The sequence below is a fragment of the Eptesicus fuscus genome, chromosome 16, assembly GCF_027574615.1.
Source record: "Eptesicus fuscus isolate TK198812 chromosome 16, DD_ASM_mEF_20220401, whole genome shotgun sequence".
In the NCBI taxonomy this organism is placed as follows: domain Eukaryota; kingdom Metazoa; phylum Chordata; class Mammalia; order Chiroptera; family Vespertilionidae; genus Eptesicus; species Eptesicus fuscus.
Window position 1 is genome coordinate 54,554,291 of NC_072488.1, and position 12,024 is coordinate 54,566,314.

Genomic DNA, 12,024 nt, shown 5'->3' on the forward strand with positions numbered 1-12,024 from the left:
TCTCTTCCCTTCCCCCTTCTCTTCCATTCTCTCGGAAAATAAATGGGAAAAATATCCTCAGGTGAGGATTACAACAACAATAAAAAGAAATGGTAAATTTTATATTATGTATATTTACCACAATTTAAAAGGTCTAGATGTCCAAGACAGAAAAAGCAACAGAGATAGTATTAGGTTGACTTTGAGGGAGTAAACTGCCATGCTGTGGAGAGGGCCATGTAGGAGACATGAAGCAAACTGAGGGTCAGTCCTACAGCCGCAAGGAGCTGAGTTCTGCTGACAACCTGTGAGCATGGAAGAGGAGCCTGGGGCTCAGAGGAGATCATGGCCCAGTTAACACCTTGATTGCAGCCTGTGGGATCCAGAGCCAAGGACCCAGGTTAGCCATGCCCAGACTCTTGACCCACAGAAACTATGAGATTATACATGTGTGTTCTTTTAAGTTGCTAAGTTTGTGATAATTTGTTATGCAGCAGTAAGATATTAATATACCTGGCTATGGGTTTAGGATCTTATCCTGTGTCCAAGGAGAATCTATGGGATACTTTAACGATGGGAGTGCCAGGATCAAATTTATACTTTTTAAAGATCATTTGGGCTGCTTCAAGGAGAGTGAGCATGGGAGTAGGAACATCATTTGGGAGGCTACTAATAGCCAAGGCAAGGGGTGACATGGTTGCTGGGACTCCACTGGTGACAAAGAATGGAAAGGAATGAACTGATTCTAAATATATTTGGAAATGAGTGAATAAAAAAGCTGTGGTACATTTATACTACGGAAGACTATGCAGCAGTAAACAGAAGAATCTCTTACCCTTTGAGACAGCATGGAAGGAACTGGAGAGTATCGTGCTAAGTGAAATAAGTCAGTCAGAAAAAGACAAGTATCACATGATCCCACTCATGTGGAATCTAAGTAACAAAATAAAATGAACAGAGTGGATCCAGAGACATGCAAGCATGGACCAGAGTGCGGAATCTCAGAGGGAAGGCAGGGGAGGTGCGTGGGTGGAAGGTAATCAACCAAGGACCTTGTATGCATATATGCATAACCCATGGACACAGACAATAGTGCTGAAGGCCTGGGGGGTGCTGGAGGGGATCAATAGGGGAAAAGGGGGGGACATATGCAATATTTTCAACAATAAAAAATTATTTTATTTATTATTTTTTTTTAAATATATTTTATTGATTTTTACAGAGAGGAAGGGAGAGGGATAGAGAGCTAGAAACATCGATGATAGAGAAACATCGACCAGCTGCCTCCTGCACACCCCCTACCGGGGATGTGCCCGCAACCGAGGTACATGCCTTTGACCGGAATCGAACCTGGGACCTTTCAGTCCGCAGACCGACGCTCTATCCACTGAGCCAAACCGGTTTCGGCTATTTTATATATATATATATATATATATATTTGGAAAGTAGATGAGAGATTGGAAAGGTGGAGGGCAGTGATGGAAGGGTCAGTGATGTCTTCCAGACTTTGGACATGAGCAGCTGTGATAGGAAACCCTAGAAGGGAAAATGTGTCTATAAGAAGTGCTTTCCTGAAATCCTTTAGGGAGTTTCCTGTGCTAGTTAGGAATGCATTTAGCTGCAAAAACTCAAATGACGGCTGAAATGGTAAATATGTCTAATTATATCATGTACCAAAGGCCTGGAGGTAGGAGTTCCAAGGTTGGTTCAGCAGTGTTGCAGAAACTGAAAAATCTGAGCCACATATTCTTTAAGTCAGCTCTGGCTGGAAAAGTTTCATTCAAGTTCAAGGCAGCAAGCCCGAGTCTATAGGTAATAAATAACCTTGACAGAATGGGAGTCTATTGACACAGGTACTTTAGGAAGACAAACCCTGAGTCAGCCATTATATTTTGTTAGATAACAAAACAGCAAAGCTCAGCACTGGCAAGTGCCTTTTTTGGCCATCTCTCTCAACCTTGATAGTATCACTTTGCCTCACCCTGAGCTCTGCTGTGGCCCCACCCTGCCAAACCAGGTTGGCAGCCTCTTTCTACCCAGTGCTCCACCGTGGCCTCACCCCATCAAACCCAAAAGGTTTGTGCAGCCCACACAGGGGACTCCCCTTGAACGTCTGGTGCTGGTGGTCAGGAGGAGGGGGTCTTGTGTTTCTGGGTCCCACAGGACTGAAACAATCAGAGAGACAGTTCTGGGCAGGCTACTGCTCCCAGGGCACTGCACAGACAACAGACTGAAACACATCCACAGCCTTCCCGTGGTCATTTCTTCAAGATGGGGAGGGATTGCTGTTTTGTCTAATACATAGAAACAAACACAAAGAGTCAAGCGAAGTGAAGAAACAGAGGAATATGTTCCAAATAAAAAACAAGACAAACGCCGAGACCGGTTTGGCTCAGTGGATAGAGCGTCGGCCTGCGGACTGGAAGGTCCCAGGTTCGATTCCGGTCAAGGGCATGTACCTTGGTTGCGGGCACATCCCCAGTAGGGGTTGTGCAGGAGGCAGCTGGTCGATGTTTCTCTCTCATCGACATTTCTAGCTCTCTATCCCTCTCCCTTCCTCCCTGTAAAAATCAATAAAAAAAAAAAAAAAAGACAAACTCCAGAGAAAGACCTTAATGAAACACAGGTAAGTAATTTACCTGATGAAAAAGTTCCTAGGACAGGTCATAAAGATGCTCACTAAACTCAGGAGAAAAACAAATGAACACCGTGAGTACTTCAACAAAGAGATAGAAAAATAAAAGAAAGTTCCAAACAGAAGTCCAAGAGCTGAAGAATACAAAAAACTGTACTGAAAAAAAAAATACAGTAGAGGGGTTCAACAGCAGACTAGATGAAGCAGAAGAAAAAAAAATGGTGAACTGGAATACAGATCAGTGCATATCACCCAAACAGAACAGCAAAAAGAAAGAAAAAAAATTCAGATAGTTTAAGTATGGGACAACATAAAACAGAACAACATTCACATTAGAAGGGTCCCAAGAGGAAAAGAAAGAGAAAAATGGACAGAGAACTTATTTGAAGAATAATGGCAGAAAACTTTCCTAACCTGAGGAAGGACACAGACATCCAGATCCAAGAAACCCAGAGGCCTTCAAATAAGATGACCCCAAAGAGATTCACACCAAGACACATTATAATTAAAATGTCAAAGGATAAATATAAAGAGGGAATCTTTAAAGCAGCAAAAGAAAACCAACCCCTTTGTATTCAGAGTTCTCAGCAGAAACTTCACAGGCTAGAGGGAGTGGTTTGATATACTCAAAGTGCTGCAAGAGAAAACTTGCCACCAAGTTTTTTGCAACTTCGTTTTATTCAGGTTGCAATCTAACCAGTAAGATTATCATCCTATCTAATAAAAGGGTAATATGCAAATTAACCATCACTCGGTCACAAAGATGGCAATGCCCATAGTCACAAGATTGCGGCGCCCAGTCCTCTCAGCCCCGCCGGAGTCCCTCAGTCTCAAGTGGGGGGAGGGGGGTGTCAGCCGCTGAGAGCAGGCAGTGTGAGCGGCCTGGCAGAATGCAAGTGTTCCGTGCCTGGCTGTGGATGGGCCTCTGGCCAGGCCGGGGCGCAGAACACTTGCATCGTGAAGAGCCTCCGGGCAGCGGGCGCAGAGCGGCCAGGCCCTGCAGAGAGCTACTGGCACATGGATTCGTGTGCAGGGCTACTAGTTCAGAATAAAAAGAGATCATTTTCCAGACAAGAAAAACTAGAGTAGATCACCGTGACTAAACCAGCCTTGCAAGAAATGTTAAAGGGACTTCTGTAAGCTGAAAAAAAATGGGCACTAATTAGTAACAAGTAAATATTGAAAGTAAAAATCTTACTAGTAAAGGTAAATTTATAGTAAAGGTAGCAAACTAGCCAGTTATAAAGCTAATTTGAAGGTTAAAAGATGAAAGTAGTAAAAATGTAACTACAATTAGTTAAGTGATATGCAAAATAAAATGACATAAAATTTGACATAAAAGTTTGGTGGGAGATGGGGAGTGTATGAAAGTGGAGTTTTAGCCCCAGCTAGTTGGCTCAATTGATTGGAGTGTTGTCCTGTACACCAAAAGGTTGTAGGTTCGATCCCCAGTCAGGGTGTGTATGGGAGGCAACCAAGTAATGTTTCTGTTTCACATCGATCTTTCTCTCTCTCTCTCTTCTCTCCCTCTCTCCCCCTCTCTCTCAAATCAATAAAAACGTATCCTCGGGTGAGGATTGGAAAAGAAAGAAGAAGGCCTTCTTGACTGGACTAAGTGGGACTTCCAGGAAGATGCTGAGGAAATGGAAAGGCCGATGCCCTCTGGTGAGTCTCCTGGGAAGGCCTGTGAGGGGCCTGGGAAGTGATCAGAGGCTTTATCCAGACTTGGGAAACTCGCTGGAGGCCAGGCCCTGGGTCCCCTCAGACCCTGATCAGAGCAGGGCTCCGCTCCCTTCTCTCCCACGGTAACTATGTAAGACCGTGCCCTTGGGTAAGGAGACAAAACCCGAATCAACCAGCCACAGAAAGTCCTCACTCTGTTTTCGAAGCTGCAAACCGCACAGAGCAGCTGTCTGATTGCTGTGCAGTGTAGCCCCAACTGCCCCCGCCTCGTCCGGTCTCCTCCCCCTGCCCTCTGCTCCCACCCTCCTCTGCAGGCCAACAGGGAGAGGTCCTGGCCTCACCAAGCCCACACAGCCCTGAGCCTGCTCACCCGCCCTTCCCTTCTGGAAGGCTTATCTGTGATCCCCCAAGCAGCCAGGGTCCTTGCCCCGGGCCTTCCCAGCACACAGGAGGGGGCGGTCCTGCTGCGAACACAGGCCACCGGCTCCTCACGGGCAGGGGCACCTCTCACAGCGCAGGCACGGCACTGGCTGAGAATCAGAGCCCGGTGGGCAGAGGCCACGGCAGGCCCTATCAGGCCGAGCCGGGTAAAACGTCCACGTGCAGCAATTCGCAGAAGGCTTAGCCACTTGGCACGTGGCCAGGCTGACGGAGGCAGGTCCAACTGCTGGTTGAGGCAGCATGGCTAAGCACGGGAACGGGAAGGAGCAGGCCCACACAGACACACAGACACACAGACACACCCTCCATCCACAGGAGCTGTGTCCTAGCAAGTGGACTTGAAATAGGAATATGTTTCCCCTTTAAACATGTACCCGTCTTCCCATCACACTCACCCTCACCTGCTCTCAATTTTCCTGGGCCCCCTGTCTCCCATCAGAAGGCAAATCGATCTCTCCGTCACTCTACCAAGGCCACAGAACCTATCTGCTTCTCATTCAAAGTGACGGCAGCCAGAGGGTGGGGGTGAAAGCCTTGGAGTGAGTGGGAGCCCGGGGTGAGGGGCAGCAGGAAGGGCAAAGGCCTTGGCTCCTTCAGGGGACAGGGACAGCAAGAGCCACCTGTGATCCAGCTAGACCCTAGTCCAGTCTTTAAGACAAAGGCAGCACCTCCAGCACCGGGTGAGGGATGAGATTTCCAGCCGTCTTGGGTCATTAGGCCCTACCTCGAGGGCTGCCGTGGAGCTTAAATGAAATCATGGATGTGAATGTGCGCTGAGACCACTACTCGCTTGTGGATTCATTATAAAAAATGTGCTGAGGGCCAAGTAGGTTTCATGTGTTGCACGGGGGCCGAGAGAGGGTGGCAAAGAGGAGCACAGAGAACAGGGAAAGAAAATACATCGTACATGAGCCATCACACTCTCTCTCTTCTAAGCACAGCTCTCTTAACCAGGAAGCCTGGGAAGGAACTCAGAATTCTCAACACAGATCCCTAGGGAGCCACTCATAATTGAACGTTATGAACTGAATGTTGGTGTCCTCTCCCAAAATTCATACGTTGAAGCCCTAACCCCTAGTGGGGCTGTATTTAGAGATGGGGCTCTAAGGAAGCAATTATAGTTAAATTCAGACAGAAGGTGGGGCCCTGGTTCAATAGGGTTAGTGTCCTCATAAGAAGAGCTCATTCTCTCTCTCCCTGTGTGTATACATCATGTGAACACATGGTGAGATAGCAACTGCCTACAAGCCAAGGAAAGAAACCTACCCAGCCAGCACCTTGAACTTGCACACTAAAAGGGAATTAATTAGAGGAAATATTTTAATATTTTAGTATTGCTATTTGCCCTTTCTCTATAATAGAAGTGTCATAGATGAAAGAAAATTAGTAAAATGTATATGAAAATCTTCATCCTGTCAGAGTCTGGGGTGCACCGCAGGACCCAGAGTCAAGTCCCCGCCCACCCACACATCCCTCGAAATCACGCAAGACCCAGACCCGGCCGGCCCCACCCCCATTGGGCAAGATCCACACCCGGCTGGCCCCACCCCCGTCAAGCCCCGCTGGGCAGAGGGTGCAGCCTCAAGTCCCCCGGTCCAGTGGTGGGCGGGGGCACGGCCTCAGATCTCCCATCAAGCCCTGCTGGGCCAAGAGTGCAGCCTCAGGTCCCCCGGCCCGGCGCCAGGGCAGGTTGTGCGGCCTGAGGTCCCCTGGCCCAGTGCCGGGGCATGGGGCATGACCTGAGTCCCCCAGCCTTGTGCCAGGGTAGAGGGCACAGCCTGAGGTCCCCTGTCAAGCCTCCCAGGTGGGGCAGGGGGGGTGCAATCTCAGATCCCCTGCCCTGGCCCCACCACGCAGCCTCAAGTCCCTGCTGATTGCTTAAGGCTTGTTATGAGAACTCAGCCTCTGCTGTGGGTGCAGCCATCTTGTGTTACAGGATCCCTGCCTCTGCTGTGAGCGCAGCCATCTTGCATTATGGAATTCCTGCCTCAGCTGTGGGCGCAGCCATCTTTGTTATGGCGTGATGGTCAATTTGCATATTCTCTCTTTATTAGATAGGATTGGTTGATTTTTCTATGCATCCTGACCAAGGATTGACCTGAAAGCTTGGTGTATCAGGACGATGTTCTAACCAAGTGACCTACCTGGCCAGGGCCCACCACAGAGTTTCTGATTCAAGAAGTCTGGGGTGGGGACTGAGAATTTATGTTTCTACAAGTTCCTGGGTGCTGCTGGTGCTGCTGGTCTGGGGGACCCCACTTTGAGAACCTCTGCTCTAGAAAATGGAGGAGAAAAGGATGCTCATTTTGAAGACTACAGACACAGGCGTTCCCTCCACCCTTCCTTTCCACTTCCTTTCTTTCTTTCTTTCTTTCTTTCTTTCTTTCTTTCTTTCTTTCTTTCTTTCTTTCTTTCTTTCTTTCTTTCTTTCTTTTCTTTCTTTCTTTCTTTCTTCCTTTCTTTCTTTCTTTCTTTCTTTCTTTCTTTCTTTCTTTCTTTCTTTCTTTCTCCCACATTTATTATTAGAGCACAAGTATGCACTGGCTGACCAGAGAGCCATTGGCTGCCGGGGGCCAGGCCTGTGGTGTGACTAGATGCGAGGAGTCGAGTGAGTCGGCCGCCAATGGAGGGGAAATACCATGTTCTGGGCAAGGCGCCAGGGCAGCCTGCCAGGCCCTGTGAGAGGCGGGGCACTGCACAAAGACAGGGCAGCCCCCCACCCCCCCCCACCCCCCCACTCCTGGTCGGATGGTCCCCAGGCAGCAGGACGCTGGGTGAACAGCTGGTCTGTGGGGGAGGCACCTGACCCAGTGGGAAGCCTGGCCCCAGGCCCTCGCCCAGCCAGGCCTTCAGCGGCAGGCTGGACAGCAGGCTGAGCAGCACAGGGAGCAGCCGGCCTCTGGCCCGTAGATGCCACGTTGTTGAATTTCCCCTTTGCTCCAGTGTCTTCGTGCCCCCTCCCGCCCTGGGACCCATGTTGAACCCCGGAGTTCACCTTCCCTTAGACTCAGCCACCAGACTCCGTGGGCCTCCCCTGCCCTCCCTAACTGACCAGGGTCTCATTCCTCAGGTCTCCCCTTCCTATTTTCCAAGATCGCTAACCAATCTGATCAATGGAAACTAAGATTTGCCACCCGTGGCCCAGCTGGCATGGCTCAGTGGTTGAACATCGACCTGTGAACCACATCACAGGTTGATTCCCGGTCAGAGCACATGCCCGGGTTGCAGGCTCGATCCCCAGTAGGGGGTGTGCAGGAGGCAGCCGATCCATGATTCTCTCTCATCATTGCTGTTTCTATCTCTCTTTCCCTCTCCCTTCCTCTCTGAAATCAATAAAATGTATTATTTAAAAAAAAAAAAAACTTGTGTCATCAGAGCCCGATGAAAATGCCAGGAGCCACGTCATGCAGAGACGCAGCTCCACGAGGGACGCGGCCCGGGCTTCTTCGTGGGGTTTGCTTTAACTCCAGGGCATTGCTTTCTCCCTCCTCTAGATCCATTTCTTCAGCCAATAGGATGCACCAGCAGGGCTGTGGGGTTACATGAGATAGTATCACAGAAGTCCTTGGCAACTTTACCAGTCGCCCGCCACAGCCAAGGGCTGGCTGGCCCCAGCTTCTGAGATTCCTCTGGTAACGCAGGGTCAGGCCCCACTCCCTGTGCTGCTCAGCCTGTGTCAGGCCCTGCCTCCGACGGCCTGGCGGGGGGGAGGGGGTGAGGATTTGGTGCCCTCACATCTACCTGCCAGACTCCATGCAGGCAGCCTCTGATATGAAACCCCTTCCTTGGGGTCTGCCTGGACGGAGTGGTGGCTCAGTGAGGAGACTGGGAGCCCAGACTCCAGAGCCAGCAGCCTGGCCTCAGGTCCTCGAGCCTCCACTGCTGATTGTGTCTGTGGGCAACATACTGTGGGCAAGGTACCGTGAAGGGAGGGCGCACTGCAGCCTGCCATGCGGTGAGGGGGATCTGGTGGATTTGCATGCTAAGGGACTTGACCTTGGTGAGCTCCAGGTGAGCCTGGGCGTCAGCACTTGTCACCTACCTGAGCGAGGCCACGCAGGAGCCCACACAGGAGCCCAGGGCTCTGTGTTCTGATCCTGACTTTGTTGGCTCCTATAGTGCTCCCTTCAGCACTGTGGGTTGGTCCCACACAACGGGGGATTCGCTTTTCCAACCAATCTGTGTACCTCACAGGTGCTTCTGCAGCCCCAACTGGAGTCCAGCGGTGAGCACAGCCCTGCGTGGCCCACAGCTAAGTTATCGGTCCGTAAATAAGTTATTTAAACTTGGCAGTCAATGTCAATAGAAACAAACCCATAGAAAAATGGGCAAAGGACACAGAGAGACACTTCTCTGAAGTGCACATCAGAATGACCAATAAGCACAGGAAACGATGCTCAGATTTGTTAACAGGAAATTACAAATGAAAGTGAGTGAGATGCCACTGTTTACCGATCAGAGTGGCCAAAGTTTAAGTGACTCCATTTGTAAAGAAGCAATGTTAACCCCCATGCGAATGCCTGTGGCAGGGCCTCTCAGCTTCCGCACACTGATACGTGGGGCCAGATAATTCCTCACCGCAGGGCTGTCTTGTGCGCTGCAGGCTGTGCAGCAGGGACCTGGCCTCCACCCAGTAGATGACAGTAGCACCCCCTCGCCCCCTCCCAACTGGGACAACCAAAGGTGTCTCCAGATACTGTCAAATGTTCCCAGTGCATATAGAGAACCACTTTGTATATAAACACTTATAGCCATATATCATTTTCTGAACATATTTTCCTAAGAAAATGTTTTATCGATATATATATTTTTTTTTTTAGAGAGAAAGGGAGAAGGGGAGAGAAACATGGATGGGCTGCCTCCTGCACACCCGCTACTGGGGATTGAGCCACAACCCGGGCATGTGCCCTGACCAGGAATGAAACTGGCGACCTCTCGGTGCATGAGACAATGCTCAGCTATTGAGCCACAATGGCCATGGTGGAACTCATTTAATTTTAATCACCATTTTACAGACAAGGAGACAGGCAGAGAGGCCCAGGGACTTCCTCGGGGTCACAGTGTCAGTTGGGTGTCTGATTTCAGAGCTGTTTCTTGCCTGAATCACATCCAGGTGCTCCACCACAGTCGTCTGACTTGTTGAAGGTGCGGGAACTTCAGGGCCATGTGTCCAGGCAAGAGTCACGGTCAGGGAAGGAGTGTTTGCTGTGGTCCAGCGGAGCTCCGTGGTGCCTGAAACCGTCACGGTGAGCCCCAGCTGCAGGCTGGCTTGGCCCGAGATGACATCGCCAGGCAGCCGGCCCAGGAGGCAGCCTCCTGCAGGGCCACCAGCCTCCTGAGCAAGGCTGACAGCCACTTGCGAAGACCTAGAGCCAGCAGCATGTTGGCTGAACCAGAGCGGCCTCTCCTCAATTCAGGGGGAAGGTGGAGCTGTGGGGTGAGTGTGCGCACGAGGAGGGGTAGTGATGCCAGCCTGGGCCTGATTCTTTGATTTCCCTCCCCCTGGCCCTCCCCCAAAGCCCTGCTGCTGCCAGCTGAGTGAGCCGTGGTCCTACCCAAGTGGGGGGCTGCAGCAGGGTGTGCCAGCTCCATGAAGCCTGGCGCTTCAGCCTTGGGCCTGGCCACGGTGAGGCCGATTTCCTGCTGGCTCGTCTGGGGCACTGGATTACGAGCTCCGAGGGCAGAACCTGTGCAGTAGCTCCTGCACCCCTGGCTGCCTGTCAGTGGGCATCCAGGCTGGGTGGGTGCAGGATGGGGGAGGGAAGGGGAGCAGGGGAAACAGTCAGGATATTTGGGTTGGAACATGCCTTCCAGACCTCTGAGCCCAAATCTGTTTTTTAGACTTGCTCACGGGCAGTCACCTGAGCAGCCCGTGACACCGGAGGCAGCCAAGATGCGCAGAGGCGCTCAGCCCTGTTCCCTGCACCGTCCGGCTGCTCCCTGGGCCTGGGACCGACCAGAGCGGGAGGGGGTTCTGGGCTGACCTGAGCGCCCTGGTCACACTCCTGGGAGGACAGGTGCTGCTCAGGGAACGTGAGGTGCGATCTTCATGAAATAATCAAGGCTTAACTTTTTAAAGGGAAACTTCTCAGAGCGGCTTCTAAGAAATACTCTCGTCACGTGCCCCCCTCCTGCCCTGCAGGGGCTCTGCTGGCAGGAGCTCAGGTTGAGCAAGCAGCCCCCTCCCTGGCAGGGAGGAGCTGATGGGCATCCTGCCAACCCCGTCTCCAGGCAGATGTGCCCATGCGCCCTGAGAGCACTATCACACGTACACTCCTTAGGGAGGGCGGGTCAGAGCTTAAGGTCTTAGTGGGGAAACTAGGTGCCAATGACTCGCTCCTCAGCTCATCACACCTCAGGGAGGCGATGGCGGCTGTGACAGGCACAAGGTAGGGCTTCCTCCAGCCGTGGGCTCTCCACCTGCCGCACACGAGGCTCCTGGGCTCCCCCAGCGCCCAGGCCACACCCAGCCTTGATGTCAGATTCTCTGGGAGAGGAGCCCAGGAATCCGTGTTTTTTTTTAAAAAACAAAACAAAACAAAAAAAACCCACAAGCTCCCAAGGTGGCTCCAATGCTGAGTTAAGAACCTCTGCTCTCGGTGGACTTTGGCACACAGGGGACTGGATGCTGTAGGAATTTTGAAATTTCCCAACTACTCTGGTGGCTGGGACTGAAGGAAGGCCCTTTGTAAACGAGGCAGGAGATAAAGGTGCCCCAGGGCTGGGAGGGCTGCGGGACCAAGCACAGGTGCGATGCCTCCCACCCTGCAGCCCGGGCCCCACTCAGCAGTCTGCACAGAGGCCACTGATGGGCAGCATGTCACCTAACCAGCCTTCAAAGTACCAGCCTCTCCTACTTCAGGACCCTCACAGCCCGATCCGATTGCAGACTCCAAATTTGAGATGGGCAAGCAGCAGAGACAACTCCTAAGTCGTTCCTCATTCTGTGTAGGTGCAGATCACGAAGGGACCCAACATCTGATTAAAACCACCCAAATCTAATCCGTATCACCTCACAGCTACTAGAACGGCTACTATCTATAACCTACATGTATACTTATTTATAGAATCAGGAAATAAGATACTGGTGAGGGGATGAAGAAATCGGAAACGCTGTGCTTGTGTGCTGTTGGTGGGGATGTAGCACGGTACAGCGGCTGTGGAAAACAATATGGCCAGCTCCTCAAAACATTAAAAACAGAATCGCCGTGTGACCCAGCAATTCCGCTCTGGGTCAAAACTCAAAGGAATCAGAAGCAGGGACTTAAGAGATATTTGTGCACCAT